We start from the raw sequence: 21,462 nt of genomic DNA, 5'->3' as shown, positions 1-21,462 counted from the left end.
GCATCTGTTAAACAATAACTTGCTTTCAATGGGAACAAACCATCTTACTGCTAAAGTGAACACATTCAGCCAGTGCAAATGAAACTCAAACTAAATAACATCCTGCACTACAGTGAGTTCGTTTGACACATGAGGGGTAGAACAGTGTCTACTCCATCGACTGACTCTAACAGAGCCTTTACAGAGCAAACAGGAACATGCTGAACTGAATATAATGACTTGCAAGCTAAATGGCTCATTACAGAGGACTCTGAGTCTCCAAGCACAGCTATAGCACAGTGTAGTTCTAAAAGGTCCTGGTAAATATTAGACATATACAGAAACTGGAGGAAATAAAGAGGATCCTGAGCGTAATAATAACAGGAACCACTACAATTATAGAGGAATCTGAAGATAAAAGCATTAACACAGTTGAATTTGAGGCTAAAAGCACAGACGTTGAGAAATCTATGAATTAAATTGTTGACATCTCTGATGCTAAAACCACACTTATAGAAAATGCTGGTATAGCTAAAGGAGAAGCCTCGTAATAAATAGCACTGATATGTCAGACATTAAAATTCACGTATGAAGAAACTTGATGAATTCATTAAAATAGTGTAACATGCTGAAAAATCCTAACCAGCTACAGCTTCCTATAGAGGAATTTGATTGTTAAAAGCATTAATACAGGGTGATTCATAAAGATTGATCCGATTTCAAAGTGCAATATTTTTCCGACCGTGAGGCGCCGAGGAACCAATCACAATCCAATTGTAAGAGGAGGTCACAGAGTTTCTGACCGTCAGTGGAAGACGGCTCCCCCTTCAGTCTGAGAGGAGATGAAAGCGTTCTGCGTTCTCCACGTCAATAAGAGTGAATCCGTCAGAACTGTGCAGTGGGATGTTGGGGGGCAGTGAAGCTCCAGCAGCTCAGAGCGTTCGGCGCTGGTTCCACAGCACTGGATGATCTCCAAAATCCCACTGAAATGAATCACTTTCAAATTAGATTAATCTATTTCAATCACCCTGCATAGTGGACTATTTCTATTGGTATTTGGAATGGGTGGTCATAACATCATCATAATAAGAATCATGTGACGTTATGAAGTTTTTGCCCTTTCAAAGTAAAAGGCCCACACAACTTCTCGCATGTTATCACGATAACTGCGTACATTCCTCCCTCTGCGGACGCGTGCACGGCATGTGACGTCATCCACTCAGTCACAACACCAAACACAGCATCCACAAGCTCTCATCCTCATCTCTGGGGATTTCAATCATGCTTCCCTGTCCTCCACACTTCCCAACTTCAAACTATATGTGACTTGCAGCACAAGAGACAATAAAACACTGGACCTGTTTTATGCAAACACCAAGGATGCATATAACACAGCAACCCTCCCATGAAGAGGGCATTTAGATCCGGAAACAAAGAGGAAATGAGGAGAGTACAGAAGGAGCTGCGGAGGAAAATCAGGGAGGGCAAAGACCAGTAAAGGAAGAGAATGGAAGGCCAGCTGCAACAGAACAATGCAATTGGAGTTTGGAGGGGTCTTAAAAGTACCTGCAATGGGCATATGACCTCAATTTCTTCTTCAACAGATTTGATCTGGTAGCTGATCCTCCCTCAGCCCAGCTTACACCCCTGCTTTCAGCTCCCAGCATTCAGCCCTGTGCTCCTCTGCCCCTAACTAGACAACAAGTGAGGAGGGAACTGAGGAAGATGAAGGTGAGGAAGGCAGCAGGTCCAGACAACATCAGTCCTGGGATCCTGAGGCACTGCGCAGACCAACTGTGTGGGATAGTAAAGGACATTTTCTACCTGAGCCTGAAACAGGAGAGAGTGCCAGTACTCTGGAAGAGACTGTGCATAGTACCTATCCCAAAAACTGCACACCCCAGTGATCTGAATGGCTACAGACCAGTGGCACTGGCCTCGCATCTGATGAAGGCTCTGGAAAGACTTGTTCTTGCCCATCTTCGTCCACTGATGGGACCAGCTATGGATCCTCTGCAATTTGTCTACAAGCCAGGCACTGGAGTGGAGGATGCAATAACTTACCTACTCCACAGATCCCTCGCTCATCTTGAAAAGGCGGGAAGCCCTGTTAGAATCATGTTCTTTGATCTATCAAGTGCTTTGAACACCATCAAGTCCACTCTACTAGGGAGCAAGATGGAGAGAGCAGGGGTGGATCACCATCTCATCAGATGGACTATGGACTACCTCACAAACAGACCGCAGTACGTGCGACTTAAGGACTGTGTATCAGAAACACTGCTCTGCAGCACAGGGGCTCCACAGGGAACAGTCCTGGCCCCATTCCTCTTCACCCTCTACACTGCGGACTTCACCCACAACACCTCAACCTGTCACCTCCAGAAATTCTCTGATGACTCTGCCATCAGTGGTTACGTCTCAGACAATGATGAAAGGGAATACAGGGAAGTTAGAAGGAATTTTGTGGACTGGTGCCAGCAGAACTGCCTCCAGATCAACACAGGTAAAACCAAAGAGCTGGTGGTGGATTTCCACAGGACTAAGTTCTCCTCACCCACTCCAGTGAACATCCAGGGAAGAGACATTGAGATTGTCAGGACCTACAAGTACCTGGGTGTTCATCTAAACAACAAACTGGACTGGTCTGACAACACACACACCCTGTATAAGAAAGGCCAGAGGAGGCTCCGGTCCTTTGGAATACAGAGTATTTTATGACTCTGTGGTGGCATCAGCCATCTTCTCTGGCATTGTCTGCTGGGGAGGTGGCATTACAGCAGCAGACAGGAAGAAACTGGACAAGCCAGGAAGCCTAGTTCTGTCCTGGGCTGTGCGCTGGACCCAGTGGGGGAGGTGGAGGAGAGGAGGATGTTGGCCAAGCTTGCATCCATAATGGACAACCCCTCTCACCCACTACAGGAGGCAGCTGCAGCACTGGGCAGCTCCTTCAGTGACAGGCTTCTCCACCTGCGATGCAGAAAAGAGAGATACCTTTCTCCCCACGGCTGTTCAGCTCTACAAACAAAACCTCCCCAAGCAGAGACTCAGACACTCTCCATCATAAACACACTATGGGTTCACACCTCACTCTATCACAGTGCACTCTCTCACGAACACACCACATAGACCTGTATCTTATCCTACCTCTAATTAATGTGCAGTATCTGCTGCTGATAGAACGGTACAAGTGCAATACACACACTAGTTCTGTGCAATATCTGTAATTATTACTTATACATAATTATATATATATATATATATATATATATATATATATATATATATATATATATATATATATATATATATATATATATATATATAATAAAATCTGAGAATAAACAGCTACAGGTGATAAAAGCCCAGATCTCAGGTATGAAAATCCACATATTTGCATAAAAAGGAAACTAAACTAACATTTTCAGAGGAATTTGGTGATAAGCAGCTTCCAGTATGATGGTAAAACCATAAACAGGGTGGAATCTGAGGCTTAGAGAGCAGATTAGAGATACTGAGGAACTTGAAGTTAAATTACAAACAGAGAAGTCTCTGAGGACGCGGTTATAGAAGACACAGTAGAGGCTACAAGGACAGATATAGAGACACGGGTGCAGTTATAGAGAAACCTGATGATTACCAGCTTTACGTACAGCAGAATGTTTATAAATGTGGTGAAAGACCAGATATGGAAAAACTGGAAAGATGAATTTCAGACATAGATGCGTCTGAGGCTAAAATCACGGTTATAGAAGAGGTAAACACAGTCATATAGAAATATTATGATATGCAAAGAATATACAGCTGCTTAGCCACGGGTGATTAGCAGTTACAGGTGACTAACATCCAATTAATTAAGAGTTATAGGTGAGTAACAGCTATGGGTTTTTTACAGCCACAGGTGATTAACAGCCACGGGTGATTTAGAGCTACAGGTGATTAACAGCCACAGGTGGTTTAGAGCCACAGGTGATTAACAGCCACAGGTAATTTATAGCCACAGTTGATTAAGAGCCACAGGTGATTTAGAGCTACAGATGATTAGCAGCCACAGGTGATTTAGAGCTACAGGTGATTAACAGCCACAGGTGGTTTAGAGCCACAGGTGATTAACAGCCACAGGTGGGTTAGAGCCACAGGTGATTAACAGCCACAGGTAATTTATAGCCACAGGTGATTTAGAGCTACAGATGATTAGCAGCCACAGATGATTAACAGCCACAGGTGATTAACAGCCATAGGTGATTTGGAGCCACAGGTAATTAACAGCCACAGGTAATTTAGAGCTACAGATGATTAACAGCCACAGATGAATAACAGCCACAGGTGATTAACAGCCATAGGTGATTTAGAGCTACAGGTGATTAACAGCCACAGGTGATTAACAGCAACAGGCGATTTAGAGCCACAGGTGATTAATAGCCACAGGTAATTTAGAGCTACAGGTGATTAACAGCCACAGGTAATTTAGAGCCACATGTGATTAACAGAAACAGGTAATTTAGAGCTACAGGTGATTAACAGCCACAGGTAATTTAGAGCCACAGGTGATTAACAACCACAGGTAATTTAGAGCCACAGGTGATTAACAGCCATGGGTGATTTAGGGCTACAGATGATTAAGAGCTACAGCTAATTAAGAGCTACAGCTGATTAAGAGCTACAGGTGATTAACAGTTACAGGTGATTAACAACCACGGGTAATTAAGAACTACAGGTGATTAAGAGGTACAGGTGATCAAGAGCTACAGGTGATCAAGAGCTACAGGTGATTAACAGCCATGGGTAATTAAGAACTACAGGTGATTAAGAGGTACAGGTGATCAAGAGCTACAGGTGATTAACAGCCATGGGTAATTAAGAGCTACAGGTGATTAACAGCCATGTGTAATTAAGAGCTACAGGTGATTAACAGCCATGGGTAATTAAGAGCTACAGGTGATCAAGAGCTACAGGTGATCAAGAGCTACAGGTGATTAACAGCCACAGGTGATCAAGAGCTACAGGTGATCAAGAGCTACAGGTGATTAACAGCCACAGGTGATTAAGAGCTACAGGTGATTAAGAGCTACAGGTGATCAAGAGCTACAAGCGATCAAGAGCTACAGGTGATTAACAGCCACGGGTAATTAAGAGCTACAGGTGATTAAGAGGTACAGGTGATCGAGAGTTACAGGTGATCAAGAGCTACAGGTTATTAACAGCCACGGGTAATTAAGAGCTACAGGTGATTAAGAGGTACAGGTGATCGAGAGTTACAGGTGATCAAGAGCTACAGGTGATTAACAGCCATGGGTGATTAAGAGCTACAGGTGATCAAGAGCTACAGGTGATTAACAGCCATGGGTAATTAAGAGCTACAGGTGATTAAGAGCTACAGGTGATCAAGAGTTACAGGTGATCAAGAGCTACAGGTGATCAAGAGCTACAGGTGATTAACAGCCATGGGTGATTAAGAGGTACAGGTGATCAAGAGCTACAGGTGATTAAGAGCTACAGGTGATCAAGAGCTACAGGTGATCAAGAGCTACAGGTGATTAACAGCCATGGGTGATTAAGAGGTACAGGTGATCAAGAGCTACAGGTGATTAAGAGCTACAGGTGATCAAGAGCTACAGGTGATTAACAGCCACAGGTGATCAAGAGCTACAGGTGATCAAGAGCTACAGGTGATTAACAGCCACAGGTGATTAACAGCCACAGGTGATTAAGAGCTACAGGTGATCAAGAGCTACAGGTGATCAAGAGCTACAGGTGATTAACAGCCACGGGTAATTAAGAGCTACAGGTGATTAAGAGGTACAGGTGATCGAGAGTTACAGGTGATCAAGAGCTACAGGTTATTAACAGCCACGGGTAATTAAGAGCTACAGGTGATTAAGAGGTACAGGTGATCGAGAGTTACAGGTGATCAAGAGCTACAGGTGATTAACAGCCATGGGTGATTAAGAGCTACAGGTGATCAAGAGCTACAGGTGATCAAGAGCTACAGGTGATCAAGAGCTACAGGTGATTAACAGCCATGGGTAATTAAGAGCTACAGGTGATTAAGAGCTACAGGTGATCAAGAGCTACAGGTGATCAAGAGCTACAGGTGAGTAACAGCCACAGGTGATCAAGAGCTACAGGTGATTAACAGCCACAGGTGATCAAGAGCTACAGGTGATCAAGAGCTACAGGTGATTAAGAGCTACAGGTGATCAAGAGCTACAGGTGATTAACAGCCACAGGTGATCAAGAGCTACAGGTGATCAAGAGCTACAGGTGATTAACAGCCACAGGTGATTAAGAGCTACAGGTGATTAAGAGCTACAGGTGATCAAGAGCTACAGGTGATCAAGAGCTACAGGTGATCAAGAGCTACAGGTGATTAACAGCCACGGGTAATTAAGAGCTACAGGTGATTAAGAGGTACAGGTGATCAAGAGCTACAGGTGATTAACAGCCACGGGTAATTAAGAGCTACAGGTGATTAAGAGGTACAGGTGATCGAGAGTTACAGGTGATCAAGAGCTACAGGTTATTAACAGCCACGGGTAATTAAGAGCTACAGGTGATTAAGAGGTACAGGTGATCGAGAGTTACAGGTGATCAAGAGCTACAGGTGATTAACAGCCATGGGTGATTAAGAGCTACAGGTGATCAAGAGCTACAGGTGATCAAGAGCTACAGGTGATTAACAGCCATGGGTAATTAAGAGCTACAGGTGATTAAGAGCTACAGGTGATCAAGAGTTACAGGTGATCAAGAGCTACAGGTGATCAAGAGCTACAGGCGATTAACAGCCATGGGTGATTAAGAGGTACAGGTGATTAAGAGTTACAGGTGATTAACAGCCATGGGTGATTAAGAGGTACAGGTGATCAAGAGCTACAGGTGATTAAGAGCTACAGGTGATCAAGAGCTACAGGTGATCAAGAGCTACAGGTGATTAACAGCCATGGGTGATTAAGAGGTACAGGTGATCAAGAGCTACAGGTGATCAAGAGCTACAGGTGATCAAGAGCTACAGGTGATTAACAGCCATGGGTGATTAAGAGGTACAGGTGATCAAGAGCTACAGGTGATCAAGAGCTACAGGTGATTAACAGCCATGGGTGATTAAGAGGTACAGGTGATCAAGAGCTACAGGTGATTAAGAGCTACAGGTGATCAAGAGCTACAGGTGATCAAGAGCTACAGGTGATTAACAGCCATGGGTGATTAAGAGGTACAGGTGATCAAGAGCTACAGGTGATCAAGAGCTACAGGTGATCAAGAGCTACAGGTGATTAACAGCCATGGGTGATTAAGAGGTACAGGTGATCAAGAGCTACAGGTGATCAAGAGCTACAGGTGATTAACAGCCATGGGTGATTAAGAGGTACAGGTGATCAAGAGCTACAGGTGATTAAGAGCTACAGGTGATTAGAGCTCAGATCTCAGGTGTGAAAGTCCAGGCACAGAGAAGGCTGGCTGTGAATGCGTGAAGAGCAAGCCCACCGTTTCAGAGGAACCTGGTGATGAACAGCTACAAATGTGACGATAAAAGCTGAGGACACAGATACACACAGAGGCCACCGGCACAGCTGTACACAGTCCTGACGCCCAACAGCTCAGACACAGAAGAACTTCTGAAAGCTCACACCAGAGAAACTTGAATAAAGGCAGCGTCTGAGTCACAGCTGCGGTAAACACAGGGGCACACAGGAAACTCTGAGGCTAACAGAGCAGATACCGATGCAGCGGATGACCGACACAATCAGCTGCCCGGCGAGGTCGTCTGAGCTGAAACCTGAGGGATAAGCGGTTCAGACATTCGGGAATCTGATGAATCCATACGGACACTGGCGCTTCAGCCACCGACACGGGGATCCGCTGGTCACCAGCCCCCGGTGGTTACGACCTACAGGTGATCAAAGCCCAGATCTCGGGTCCTGAAGCCTCAGCCCTGAGACCGCTGATCGCTGCTGCGTTCAGAGCGGAACCGGAGCCCAAACCCGCAGCTTCAGCTTCAGCGGAGCCCGGTGACGGTAAAGGCACAAGCGCGGCGCATCGTGAGGCTGAAAGGGCAACACGGAGCCGTCTGAGGATTCCGCGGACCCGACCCGGACCCGGACCCGACCCGGGCCCGGAGGAATGCGGAGCTCAGACACGCTCCTGCTTTTTACCTGCGCGCGGCGTCCTCGGCTCCATCTCGCGCTCCTCGGGCGGCAGGAATATTCTCAGCCCAGCAGAAACTCCGTCTGACTCCCGCCGTGCTGCAGCTCCCGCCTCCTGCTTTCGGTGTGACACTAAAAGTGAGCAGCTCGCGCGGCTGCACCTCGGAGAGTGAAGCAGCGCGAGGGAGGGACGCTTGGCGCGGGCACGAGCACTTCAGCCGCGAGCTTAATCAGCCTATCAGCTTCACAGCCTGGAGCAGATCAGCAGCCTCACTGGACCACCCAGCACCACAGAGCCGAGGGTCTGGGGATTCAATAATAATAATAATAATAATAATAATAATAAGACCTGTTGAGGTGCATTAGTGTTTGTTGCTATAGTATTCCATTCAAAAATAAACCCTAATATCTGCCTCAGTGCTGGGTTGTGTCCTCTAAAGTTCTAAATTAAAGGATAAACTCCAACAATTTTTCTACATTTTAATCAACTAATAACAATAATTAGCTGGTTATGATGTAAACCGAGCGGTTCAGAGCGGTTTGGTGTGAAACGCTCTGTTCTAGAATCAGAACCGCTCACAGTGGTGGTGATGGGAACCAGACGTCCCTCTAAAAGCTCCTACAGAAAGTTCCTACATGAACTGGTTCTGAATTCACTGCCTGATGACTGAGACGCTGTTTTATGAGAGTTTAGAGAACTTCAACTCCATCCATGGTGGAGGGAGACATGCAGGGCGCTGTGCGGCAAAATAGTCCCCAAAGAAAACTCATTATTCCAGATTTTCCACTGTTTTCCATCATCAACATTCCATATAAACTCAGAAGACTCGTGTAGGTTCTCTGGTGGTTCTGGATGGTAAATAAAGTGTCTATATCTGTGTTGTAGTTGTTTTGTTTTGTTTTTGGGCCAAAAATTAATTTTTACATGACCTCATTGAACAGACTGATAGGCTGTGTTTAAATGAGCTCTGTTCTGATTGGCTGGGCCTCAGTCAAAGCTGAAACACTCTTTATAACGTCAGTGTGAGTGGGTGGAGCTAAACTGCTGTAGTCCATCTGTATCTCTGATACTTTGTTAGCCCCCTTTTACCCTGTTCATCAGTGGTCTGGACCCCCATGGACCCTCACAGAGCAAGTACTATTTGAGTGGTGGGTCATTCTCAGCACTGCAGTAACACTGACGTGGTGGTGGTGTGTTAGTGTGTGTTGTGCTGGTACGAGTGGATCAGACACAGCGGTGCTGTTGTAGCTTTTCATAACCGAATGTTTTAAAACAGAGCAGTAGAATAAAAGCCTGGAGGCGAGGCGGGGCGTGTGGAGTCAGTCCAGCTTAGAACAGATCATTTCAGTGGATTATGGTTCAGTTATGTTCTCTGACTAAAGGCACTGAGATGGAGCCTTGAGGGTCTCACCCCAGTGACTAGAGGGGAACTGACCCAGAGACGGTTTAGCACCATTATTTCTGAGATACAAAAACTACATTAACAAGAACACTGGCACTTTAACTGATTAATTATTTACACATAAACCTAATGGATTATCACATGCTGGTAACCATGCTGGGATGCCCCCTAGGGACCATACACGGCCCCCCGCTCGATGGGTCAGCTCTCTCCACCGACCACAGAAACCAATAACAATGATCCTCGCGAACATGTGAGTTTCCAGATTCGTCACGAGGACGCTGCCCTTACACAACTCGCAAAGTCATGAATACGGTAAACTCAGCCATGTTACTTGTGCCGTATCACCAGCCAGTGCATTTGCTGTTACCATGGCAACACAAAACACCAAGCCTGTAAAGCTGTCAATGACATGCCAACGTCTGTGTCATAATGTGTGCAAATAAAACATTAAAGGTCACAAATCACTGGAAACTGGCTTTTGCTCTGGAGTCCACAAACTCACCTGTGCATCAAATTATCTGTGTCTTTGTGATGATCCAGCTCAGAAATCCAGTTCAAACCCTTCCTGAATCTGTAGAGCCGCCCTTTCCATTCCACCTCATCAAGAGGTCCTACGAGACTCACAGCCGGAGTTATGAGCCTATGAAGAGGGGTTGAGATACACATCATCTGCCTCTCGCCGTGTGGAGCTGCTGGATTTGTGTGTCCGTCTACATTCTGTGTGAAACTGACCGACGGACACTCAGGAATTCACTAGGGACTGACCGTCACGCCGGAAACCCTTCATTCTTCTTTCAGTCCACATCGGAGACTCGTGTGAAACGGCGTCAGAGAGTTTACAGCTGATGAAGCTGCTGCAGCGGGTTTGAAAAGTAGTGATGAAGATAACGGAGCGTTTAGATATGAAACAGATGAGGATCAGGTTCTATGAAGAACCTTTAGAGGAGAGTTTAAGAAGATATGAACAAATCAAGAAAATGGCCTCAGACTGTAGAGGGTTAAAAATTCTTCAGTGCCTTCACACAACACCACAGCAATGGGTTCTGCATTTACAGAACTGTGCAAAAGTCAGAGACCACCCTTTATTTATTTAATCTCCAGAAAATGACATCAAAGCCCTAATAACTAATCTCCTCTCAGCTGTGTTCAGTCAGTGCGTCACTCCCTTCATTCCAGCTTCCGTTCTTCTCAGGATCCTCACTTTCAGCTCCTCAGAGAATCTGCAGACACGCCTCCAAAGCTCAGTATGAGAAGCTGGTTGATGATCTGACCTAATCAAACCCATTCAGTGGTGCTGAGGTCTGGAGTCTGGGGCGGTCAGTCCATCGTCCAGCTTCTTTGTTTGATGTGTCCTTCTCCTTTTCTCAGTGAGGTTCTTCTTGATCAGCTACACGTCCTTTCAGACCTCAGATCTCCTCACAGTGGGAGGATGGACAGAAACACCTGTGGATGTTTTCAGACCTGAAGCCTCCTCTCCTCTCTCTCAGAGATGGAAGCTTTCAGCGCTGTTTATCTGATGGGGCCAGTTTTGGGTTTCGACCAGGTCTTTCAGGTGGTTGTTAGGAGCCTCATTTTCTCATGTAGAAATGAATCATGACTGTTTTGGTACATTAAAACAAAGAAATGTCATATGTGGACATGTAAATGTAGGATGTGGGCCCTTTACCTGATACACTAAGTATTTACACCCAAACTGTATTATTTACACTGCTGTTCTCCTTCATTCTAGAGCATTTTAATGATATTTATGCAGTACTTTAGTTCTATTTTTCTCAAACACCCAACCAGAGCAGCCCACGAGACAGTAGTGAAATGAAAACAGACAGAAATAGAGGCAATCTGCTCTGGACTGTGTGATGGCCAGCTCCAGTCTCTGACATTTATCCAGGAATAGTAGGAGTGAATATTAACAAATACTCTGGCATAAAATACTGAGTTTAAATCAGATCCTGCTTGGATTTATAGCTACCATGTGGTACTGTTGGCAGATAATTACAGATTAAATTAGACACCCAAACCTACAGTATCTGTAATCTTTACACTTAACCTTAAACCCAGACAAGATGGTCTAAATAGAGATAACACAGCAAAGACTCTGCACACTGAAACCGGGTGGATACATGCTCTTAAGGCCTGTTAAGGCCTTTGTGGTCCAGTATTGAGTAGTATTGTACTGATACTCTCATTGTTGCATTTTGGCTGAAAAAGAGTTAAAATCTTGAAACACTCAATAGAAAACGAACCAATCAGGATTGTTTTCTCTGTGGTGTTTACATACAGTGTGTCCCAACTCAGGGGCTGCATCCTTCAGAGGCCGACTGCATCACAGCGGCGCGACTAGTCGGCCCCATTTCGAAGTCTCCTTCATACACAGCCGAGAAATGTGTCCTTATTCTTCATGGCAACAAAGGACACAATGGGTGGATCCTTCGCCAGCCAACACAACCCGAGGTTCATTGCGTGCCAGCGAGGATTCGAGAACATGGTGGCTTCAGCAGGGGAGCGAACGGCGGCTGAAGAGACACCTTTGAGTATAAGTTAATCGCTGCTGTCGGGAAGAAAACCTTGTTTCTCCAGTTTTGTTGTTTTTTGGTTTTTGACATAATTTGAAAACTACTGTTGTTCTTCATGTGGTGTGTAAATTTAATGAGTGGTGAAAAACTTTAGTTACATTATAAGTAAAGCAGGTTTTTTCCTTCTCCTGTAAAGTTACCATTTTGGAGATGCAAGGTTTTGTTCAGTTGTTCAGCTGCTTGTTAACACAAATAGCTAATCAACCAATCACACGGCCGCAGCTCACTGCATTCAGGCATGTAGAGGTGGTCAAGACAACCTGCTGAAGTGCAGACCGAGCATCAGAACGGGGAAGAAAGGGGATTTAAGGGACTTTGAACGTGGCGTGGTTGTTGGTGCCAGACGGGCTGGTCTGAGTATTTCAGAAACTGCTGATCTGCTGGGATTTTCACACACAACCATCTCTAGGGTTTACAGAGAACGGTCCGATAAAGAGGAAACATCCAGTGAGCGGTCAGTTGTGTGGACGAAAACGCCTTGTTGATGTGAGAGGTCAGAGGAGAATGGGCAGACTGGTTCCAGATGATAGAAAGGCAGCAGGAACTCAAATAACCAACCAGAATCTCTGAGGAACGTTTCCAACACCTTGTCGAAAGTCTGACACGAAGAATTAAGACAGTTCTGAAGGCAAAAGGGGGTCTAACCTTTTACTAGCAAGGTGTACCTAATAAAGTGGCGTGTGTGTGTATAAATATGTGTTGGGTTTAAATTGAGGCAAATAAATAACGATACAAATGTTAATCTGATCAGTAGCCGGCTGTGAAGCATCTCCAGCTCTAATAAATCAAAAAGTAAACCACTATTAATTAAAGTTTGTGGTTCCACCTTTAAAGAACTTCAAAAGAACTTGACAGTAGCGGTGTTTCATGACACAGCGTCTAAGCAGCCTTCGAGGATACGCCTTCATAGACCGCGCCCTTCGAAGGATCCAGCCCCTGAATTGGGACACACTGATAGATGCAGCCAAGCTGCTCTCCCATTGGTTAGGACTTCAGGAACTCGACTGAAGGCTTTACAGGGTTATATTAACTGCCAAACTCAAACTGACACACAAGAGCTTTAACTGCATGTTTTTTAATTTCTATTTTGCCAAAATGATTCATTTGTAGCAGCTTTAGCTGAGCGCTAACTTACTGTTAATACCTCATTTGAGAGAAGAAATTTATGGACACCCGTTTCAAGTTTATTTGTCATTTATCAGGACATTTATGCACTGAAATGCTTGTGGTGAGGCTCTGATACTCCACAGAATGCAAATAAGTAAAAGTAAAATATAAGAAACAAATTGAAATATATTAAATATACACAAAATATAGAGAAATACGTGTTTTAAAGTGGCTTATGTGACTATTATTGTTTTTTAAAGTGGCTTAGTGTTGAGGTGTTATTGTCCATAGCAGAGATGATATGATATAATAACAACACTGACAGAGTGACTGAGTGAAATGGTAGTTCGGGACGGACCCATTAACTGGGTTGTTCTGGCCTGGATGCTGTGGAATCTCCTGCCTGATGGCAGGATGGTGAACAGGCCATGTGCTGGGTGGCTTCTGTCTGACTGGATCTCTTTGATCTTCCTGAGGCAGCTGGACTAGTAGACGTCCTGTAAGGCTGGTAGTTTGTTGCCTATGATGGCTTCTGCCGTCCTCACCACTCCTCTAAGGGCCTTGCAGTCGCAGGCGGTGCAGCTGCTGTACCAGACAGTGATGCAGCTTGTGAGGAAGCTCTCTAAGGTGCATCTGTAGAAATTGGTGAGGATCTGAGGAGGTAGACCAAACATCCTGAGCCTACGCAGGATGAAGAGATCTCCCAATAGTTTTGGTGTGGTGGGTCCAGGTGAGGTCATCAGTGAGGTGTACGCTGAGGAACTTCACTCTGCTGACTCTCTCCACATCGGCTCCAGTGATGAATAGGGGAAAGTGACCACCCCTGTAGTCCATGATCATCTCCTATGTTCTGCTGATGTTGAGACAGACATTGTTGTCATGGCACCACTCTGACGGAGCGCTGACCTCGTCTCTGTAGGCCGTTTCATCTCCATCAGTGATGAGGCCCAGGATGGTGGTGTCATCTGCAAACTTGAAGATGATGTTAGACGTGTGTTTGGCTACACAGTCATGTGTATACAGGGAGTACAGGAGGGGACTGAGCACACATCCCTGGGGAGCCCCTGTGCTCAGAGTCAGTGTGGAGGAGAAGCTGTTCCCAACTTTCACCACCCAGGTTCTGCTCATCAGGAAGTCCAGTTAGGAATGAGTTTGGCAGTGATGATAGTGTTGAATGCTGAGCTGTAATCTATGAACAGCATTCGTACATACGTGTTCTTTCTGTCCAGGTGTCTGAGAGCAGTGTGTTTTTAGTGCAATGGCGTCGTCTGTGGATCTATTGGAGCGGTATGCAAATTGGTGAGGGTCCATGGTGGCTGGAAGTGTTGAGCAGATGTGAGCTTTGACCAGCCGGTCGAAGCACTTCATCACTGTAGATTTCAGTGCAACAGGGCGGTAGTCATTCAGGCAGGTGGCAAACGATTTCTTGGGGATTGGAACAATTGTGGTTTCCTTGAAGCACTCGGGAATCGCTGACAGCCTTAAAGAGAGGTTAAAGACATCAGTGAAAACCTCAGCCAGCTGGTTGGCCACAGCTGTGGACGCCATCGAGACCAGGTGCCTTGTGTAAGTTACCTGCCCTGAAGGATCTTACAACCTAAGTTCTCCTCCTCTACTGGGAGTTTCTCAGCAGGTGAGGTGTTAGTTGCCTCAAAACGAGCATAATGAGCATTGAGTTCATCTGCAAGCAAGGAGGAAGAGCCCCTATCACAGATCACACCTTCTTTGTAGTCAGTGCGCAGGCCACTCCACATACGTCTGAGATCAGAGCCAAGATAAATTCCATTCTGTCCCTGTAGCTTCTTTTGGCCAGCCTGATGGTCCTTTGAAGGTCGTATCTGGCCTTCTTGTAGCTACCCGGGTCACCAGAGTTGTAGGCGGCAGCCTGAGCTCTTAGTTTGGCTCAAACCTCAGCAATGATCCAGGGCTTCTGGTTGGGAATTGATCTGATATTGATTTTTGGTACAATGTCTTCAGTGCATTTACTGATGTAGCTTGTGATGGAGTCAGTGTATTCATTGATGTCTGTTCCAGCCGCATCACGGAACATCATCCAGTCTGTGGATTCAAAGCAGTCCTGAAGTGTGAAGATGGCCTCCTCACTCCATTGATAGACTGATCTGAGCACTAGTTTTGCCTGTTTAAGTCTTTGATTGTATGAAATTTAATGTGCTGGTTGTATTTGGGCTGAACCTTCTTCAAGTTTGCCCTGTTAAAGTCCCCAACCACAATAAAAGCAGCTTCAGGGTGGACGTTCTCAAGTCCAGTAATGATCTCGTACAAAACCTATAATGCACATCAGATATCTGCCTGAGGAGGGATGTAGACGGTAGTGAGGATGACTGAGATAAAGTCCTTGGGCAAAAAAAAGGTCAAAGTTATGAGTTCAATGTCTTCAATTATGTTTCAACATAATAAGTCGTTGTTACCATAGATTAAGTCATCAATCTGACATATCAAAATGAGAAAACGAGTCATTATTTTTGAAATACTAAGTCTAAATATTGACATACTTCTGTGTGAAAGAGAGAAGGAGAAAAAATGTAGGCAAACTTTCATCCTCCTGGGTTTCTGTTGTTCTTGGTTTTAGGAATTCATGGCTTGAACTGAATAGTCTTAACTCTTATTGTCACTCTTCACCATTCAACTGAGCCACGTGTGCAAAGCTGACCCCTCTTTCGAGTCCAGTGGTGGAAGAATGAATCTTAAATTTGAGAAACAGTGGTCCTGCGATGGACTGGCGACCTGTCCAGGGTGTATCCTGCCTTCCGAACGAAGACTGGAATAGGCTCCAGCACCCCCCCCCCAAATGGATGGATGGATGGAGAAACAGTGGAAATAAATATTTTACATTTTACGGTATTTGGAAGACGCTCTTATCCAGAGTGACTTACAATTCGATTATTGTTACACAGGTAGGTGAAGGCGGTGTTAGGAGTCTTGCCCAAGGACCCTTATTGGTATAGTGTAGGGTGTTTGCCCAGGTAGGGATTGAGCCCCAGTCTAGAGTGGAGAAGGCAGAGATGTTACCCACTACACTAACCAACCACCCCATGAGATATAGTAAATAAATAGTACAGTACATTAGAAGTGATTCCTAGTGAATTTTCAAGACAATATAATAAAGCACAGGTGCATAAAAGTGTTGTATGGAGCACAAGGAAGATCAACTTCCTACACGGTTATTAATGAAGGTTCTGTTCAGGTACGTTTTCTGTTCATCAAGGTACAAACGGTGTAGATGTTCCCTCTGAACTCCAGCAGTGGTTTTAAGGTCTGATTGTGGAGCTTAAATCAGTTCTTCCAGGTGAAAAGTTGGTATTTGTTCCTTTTCATAACCGAATGTTTTAAAACAGAGCAGTAGAGTAAAAGCCTGGAGGCGAGGCGAGGCGGGGCGTGTGGAGTCAGTCCAGCTTAGAACAGATCATTTCAGTGGATTATGGTTCAGTTATGATCCCTGACTGAAGGTCCTGAGATGGAGCCTTGAGGGTCCCACCCCAGTGACTAGAGGGGAACTGACTCAGTGACGGTTTATCACCTCTATTTCTTAGAGTGTATAGAACACTACACCCAAGCCTAAAGACACATAGGAACGGCGTTCTTTAAGAGCACGTATACTGTCAGTGGTGTAAAAGCTGCCCTGATGCTTACTAAATCGTGGCCACGACTTAATCATCCTGTATAAATAAAAACAACCCATGGCCACGCCTTATTAACGCATGGGAATGAGATCCTAATGCGTGACCACAACTAAGTAAGGCGTGGGAATGCGATGATTCAGCCGTGGCCACGACTTAGCAAGGCGTGGGAACGAGATCACGGCCTACTAAGTCGTGGCCACGTATTAGGATCTCGTTCCCACGCCTTGCTAAGTCGCGGCCGCGCATTATTTTTCTTTATACAGGATGTCACCAGCGGGGCTCCCTATTTAAGTGGCGAATTCTTGAGAAAATGTGAAAATTCGGTGGAATTCCCCTTTAAGGCCGACCCTGCCTGTACATACCGGCCCTGGGCGCTAGAGGACCTCACTAGCTTAGCAAACCTGCTGCTGCGAAGTCTCGCGAGATCCTCCGTGTGTTTGTTGTGTAATGGTGAAGCGGCTAACGGCTCCATTACAGAGAGACAAGCTAACGCTAACAAACACTCCTCCAGCCCCTCACACCGCGGGTTTTAGGTAAGGAGAGCGAATGAATTCGGCTATTTTGTGGTTAAATATGTGGCCAGTCTGGTTAAACTCGGTTAATTTGGTTGTTAAGTGACTGAAAGCCAGACCCGGCGCTAACTCGGTTAGCCTGGTAGCCGTTAGCAGCGAAGTTTGGTCGTTTGGCTTCTAACTAGTTGATAGTTTTTCACTCAGCGGCCGTGAAATTAAACTGCTTGTTGTTGTTGTTTTAGTTTGTGTGCGATGTGAAGTGTAAGTTGCCTGGGAAATGTGTGGTAGATGTTCAGGTTAACACGAAGCTTCCTATTCGCCAGCTTCTTGTTTTCGAATTTCCCCGTTCCACCTTAAATGGTGCAGCAGTTGTATTCGGGCGCCTTAGGCGCCCGAATGCAACTGCTGCCCCATTTAAGGTGGAACGGGAAAATTCGAACAGGAAGCCAACTTCAGGTTAATTTTTTCCTGTACTCATCGGTCGAATATAAACAGAGTTTATTCGGGCTTATTTATGAACTAACTGTTTCTAAAGTCTTTATCCGGGTGATTAAACTACTCGTCCTGCTTTGTTAACTTGGTTGTCGAGCGGTAAAGTCATTAATCCGAAAGTAAAACTCGCAGCTGGTAGTTATAAACACTGGTTAATGTGATTCGTTACTCTGAGGCTCTCGGTTAATTCAAGATGACTTTTATTTCTCTTGTTTTGGTGTTTTATTCGGTCACTAGGGAGCCACACTAGGCTGGCTGTTTGCCGGTGTTGTGATTAATGTTGGGACCAGGGCTGGGCAATATGACTCTGCATCGTTGTCGTGAGAAATTACCTCAAAGTATGTCACAAAAATGCTTCCCTGAGCATATACTGAACATCCGTGCTGCTTGAAGGGGAACTCCACCCAAAATTTCAGCAAAATTCAGTCTTCGAGATGTAAACAGAGAGATTCAGAGCGGTCTGGTGTGAAATGGTTCAGATGTCTTTACAGGGGTGGTGATAGGAACCAGGCGTCGCCATGACTACAACACAAATAGAGCCGTTTTATTTACTATCCAGAACCACCAGATAACCTCCACGAGGCTCCTGAGCTTTTATATTGAATGTTGATGATGGAAAGTAGTGAAAAATCTGGAAAACAAATGAGAATATTTGGCCTTGCATTTACCCCTTAACCATGAATTCATAACCACTTGATGGGAAACTTTCGGTGAGGGGGCTTTTAGTGGTGGACGTCTGGTTCCCATCACCACCACTGTGAGCGATTCTGGCTCTAAGTTTATCTAGAACAAAGCGTTTCACACCAAACCGCTCTGACTTCATTTCAGCTGTGAACATAAATATTGTTGTTGTGTATTATGAACATTTCTTGCAGAATTATGTTTTTGCTATATCACCCACCTCTAATTTGTACAGTTAATTAAGAGGTTTGGCACGTTTTAACCCTGTGAAACAAGACGCTTCAGGCTATCCAGCTACCAGTGATGCCTAATCCGTATTTCTTTTGGTTCCCTGTCCTGCAGGGTTCCTTCCCGTCTCCGGCCCCTGATGTGTCCAGCAGGCCGGAGGGCAGAGCCGGGTCACGGTTCTCTGGGAAGAGTCACCGTAAGGTGAGTAAATCAAAATATTGTCTCCCTCATGTCTGAAATTATGATGCATGGCTTTTATTGTTTAATGTAATAACAAAAGGGTGGATCCTGGTTTCCGTGATGTTCAGAAAGCAGGCCGGGTTTAGTCACTGTAAACAAAAGTGGAAGTGCTTTAAAAAGAAGCGCAGGATTCGTTAAAGGGTCCGTTCTACGTTTTAACTTTCCCCACTGAGGTCCGCTTGTGAAGTGGCGTGAATGGTGGCCTTGTGGTAGGAGAGGTGATCCATCGCTGTGTGGTTGTGGGTTTAAAGCCCACGAATGATTAGGTATGCCTGACGCCCAACCCCACCACTGCCCCAGGTGCTGCTGCTGCTGCGCTGGTGTTAGTAGTGGTAATAGTTATGCAGCAAAATAACAAATTTTCCCTTTTTGTGTGGGTTTTATGGACCAAAATTTGTTCTTCAATTATTCACATGGTAATTTACCAGCCTATCTCTATCACCTAGTCCAGGGCTCGGCAACATGTGGCTCATTTACTGCCCTGTCGCGGCTCCACAGCTGAATCAGATCAGTAGGTAATAATAAAATAATCCTCCTCTACAGTAAAATAAAGCTCTGCTGATCCTTCAACACAGTTTAACAGTAAATGGTCTTAAACGCTGGAGTTAATGTAGAACTGCTGATTCACCCTTTCACCCTGAAGATCAGCGCAGACGGCTGGTCACCATAGCAACACAGACGACAGTCTCGCCCAGCTAGTAGCTATGAAACGGCAAAGAGAGAGATTTAAGACGAACATCGATAATTTGGAGACGAATGGACTGATTAGTGTTTATAATCAGTCCAGCTGGTTTCCTGATGCGTTTAATCTGCAGCGAGAAACTGAAACACTAAAAAGTCGCGACGCTGAAGTCACTTCTTGTTCACCGACTTCTTTTTTTGAATTCTCCCATTCCACCTTAAATGGTGCCTGTTGCACCATTTAAGGTGGAACGGGAAAATTCAAACAAAAAGCCAGCCAATGAGAAGCAACTTTGTAAAAATCGAAAGTTGAAACTGCTCTACTTTTGTGGAAAAGTTTCCTGCTGGAGATGTGAGAAAAGCAGCTATAGCTGAGCTGAAGATTAAAGCAGAGCAAAGTGAGGCTGTGTTTTCATTTCTATTATGTTTTTAGTCTATTTATTATGTTTTTAGTCTATTCTAGCACATCACTGCATACTGACACACATTTACAGCCAAGATGGTCAAACTTTACTGCAATAAAATGGACATAAAATGTTGTTTGATTTTTGCTGAAAGGACGAAATGGCTGTACTTTATGTTTGGGTTGCGACTCTTGAGCTAGAATTAAACAGGTTTTTGGTACTGTCCCTCTAATACTGATATATGTAAATGAGCTCTGTTCTGATTGGCTGCCATGTGTTACGCTTTGTTGAAAAAGCAGGCCAGGCTGAAACTCCTCATAACTCGAACATGAATTGGCAGGGCTAAACTGCTGTAAGCTGAATTAGTGGATGTATGTAAATGCGGTGGCTTTTGTGGCGTCACAGAAACGGTGCATTCAAAGCAGGCTTTTTAAAAAGCTTAGTGTTTATATACGGGCACTGTGGGGTCAGGGTGGGTGGGAGTGAACAGTGTGTCTTCGAACTTGAGTAATGTTTATGTACTACATGATGTTCCTTTTTCGAAAAGGTAAGGAAGTTCAGTTTTCCACAATATGGGCCCTTTAAAAGAGCTGTGCCTTTAAGACTGATGTATGTTAACAAGCTCTGCTCTGATTGGCTACCCTGCGTTAAATGATTCTTTTCCAGGCTGAAGTGGCACAAATCCATTTTTTTGCCCTAATGTGACTCACGCGGGGTTTTCAGGGCTGCATGGACACATCCGATCTTTTCAAATCCGACCTGAGCCACATAAGCTACACTCACATTACCTCGTTGCTCAAATCCGATTTTTTGCTCAGATCCGATCTCTCTGACTCGATGGTTCACACTGGTTTAGGTCAGTGACTCAAATCCATCATTAATGTGACGAACCGGCTCCTGAACTGACCCTCATGAGCTCCTCCTACTCAGTAACGTCACGTGACTGAATCACTGCATCATCAGCACCAACTAACGAGCAGAACGAGCTTCTCTGAGAAGATCATTAACTCTGATCAGCTCTCAGCTTCGTTATTAGAGCCAGACGGAGGAGAAAAGGTGAGATGAGCTGCCTTTCCACCGTTTACAGGCTTTAACGTCTGTTCAGCACTGCTGCCATGGTAACGCTGAGTGATTGCGTAGTCATCATTCATTTTATGTGACTGTTTTCCAACCTCTCTTTATCCCGTTGTGTTAAACGGGCTGTTTTTTTTAAGGCTGATATATGTAAATAAGCTCTGTTCTGATTGACCGTGCCTTCTTCAGAAAGGCGTCTGGGCTGAAAGCACTCCTTAAAACTTTGGCATCAGTAGGCGGGGCTAAACTGCTGCAGGCTGACTAGATGGATATGTCATTTTAATGAAATCACAAAAACGGTGA

At 45.0% G+C, this 21,462-nt stretch overlaps 2 protein-coding genes across 14 annotated transcripts in view; one reads left to right on the top strand and one right to left on the bottom strand.

Annotated features, from left to right (window-relative positions):
* Positions 1–8,555, bottom strand: part of LOC108411859 (voltage-dependent R-type calcium channel subunit alpha-1E) — a 296,188-nt gene extending 287,633 nt beyond the window's left edge. For 2 of the 5 annotated variants that reach the window (XM_037535797.1, XM_037535800.1), the window contains exon 1: positions 8,130–8,551. The gene's annotated coding sequence lies outside the window, so the exon portion shown is untranslated. Of the gene's footprint in view, positions 1–8,129 lie in introns of all 5 variants that reach the window. The other 3 variants (XM_037535798.1, XM_037535799.1, XM_037535801.1) reach the window with 3 other exon arrangements.
* Positions 8,556–17,288: 8,733 nt separating this feature from the next.
* Positions 17,289–21,462, top strand: part of cep350 (centrosomal protein 350) — an 82,802-nt gene continuing 78,628 nt past the window's right edge. For all 9 annotated transcript variants that reach the window (XM_017686399.2, XM_037535651.1, XM_037535654.1 and 6 more), the window contains exons 1-2: positions 17,289–17,380; positions 18,875–18,961. The gene's annotated coding sequence lies outside the window, so the exon portion shown is untranslated. The remainder of the gene's footprint in view (positions 17,381–18,874; positions 18,962–21,462) is intronic.

The sequence above is a fragment of the Pygocentrus nattereri genome, chromosome 28 (assembly GCF_015220715.1).
Source record: "Pygocentrus nattereri isolate fPygNat1 chromosome 28, fPygNat1.pri, whole genome shotgun sequence".
NCBI classification, from domain to species: Eukaryota; Metazoa; Chordata; class Actinopteri; order Characiformes; family Serrasalmidae; genus Pygocentrus; species Pygocentrus nattereri.
The sequence above is the reverse complement of the archived record's forward strand: the minus strand, read 5'-3'. Positions and strand labels throughout refer to the sequence as shown.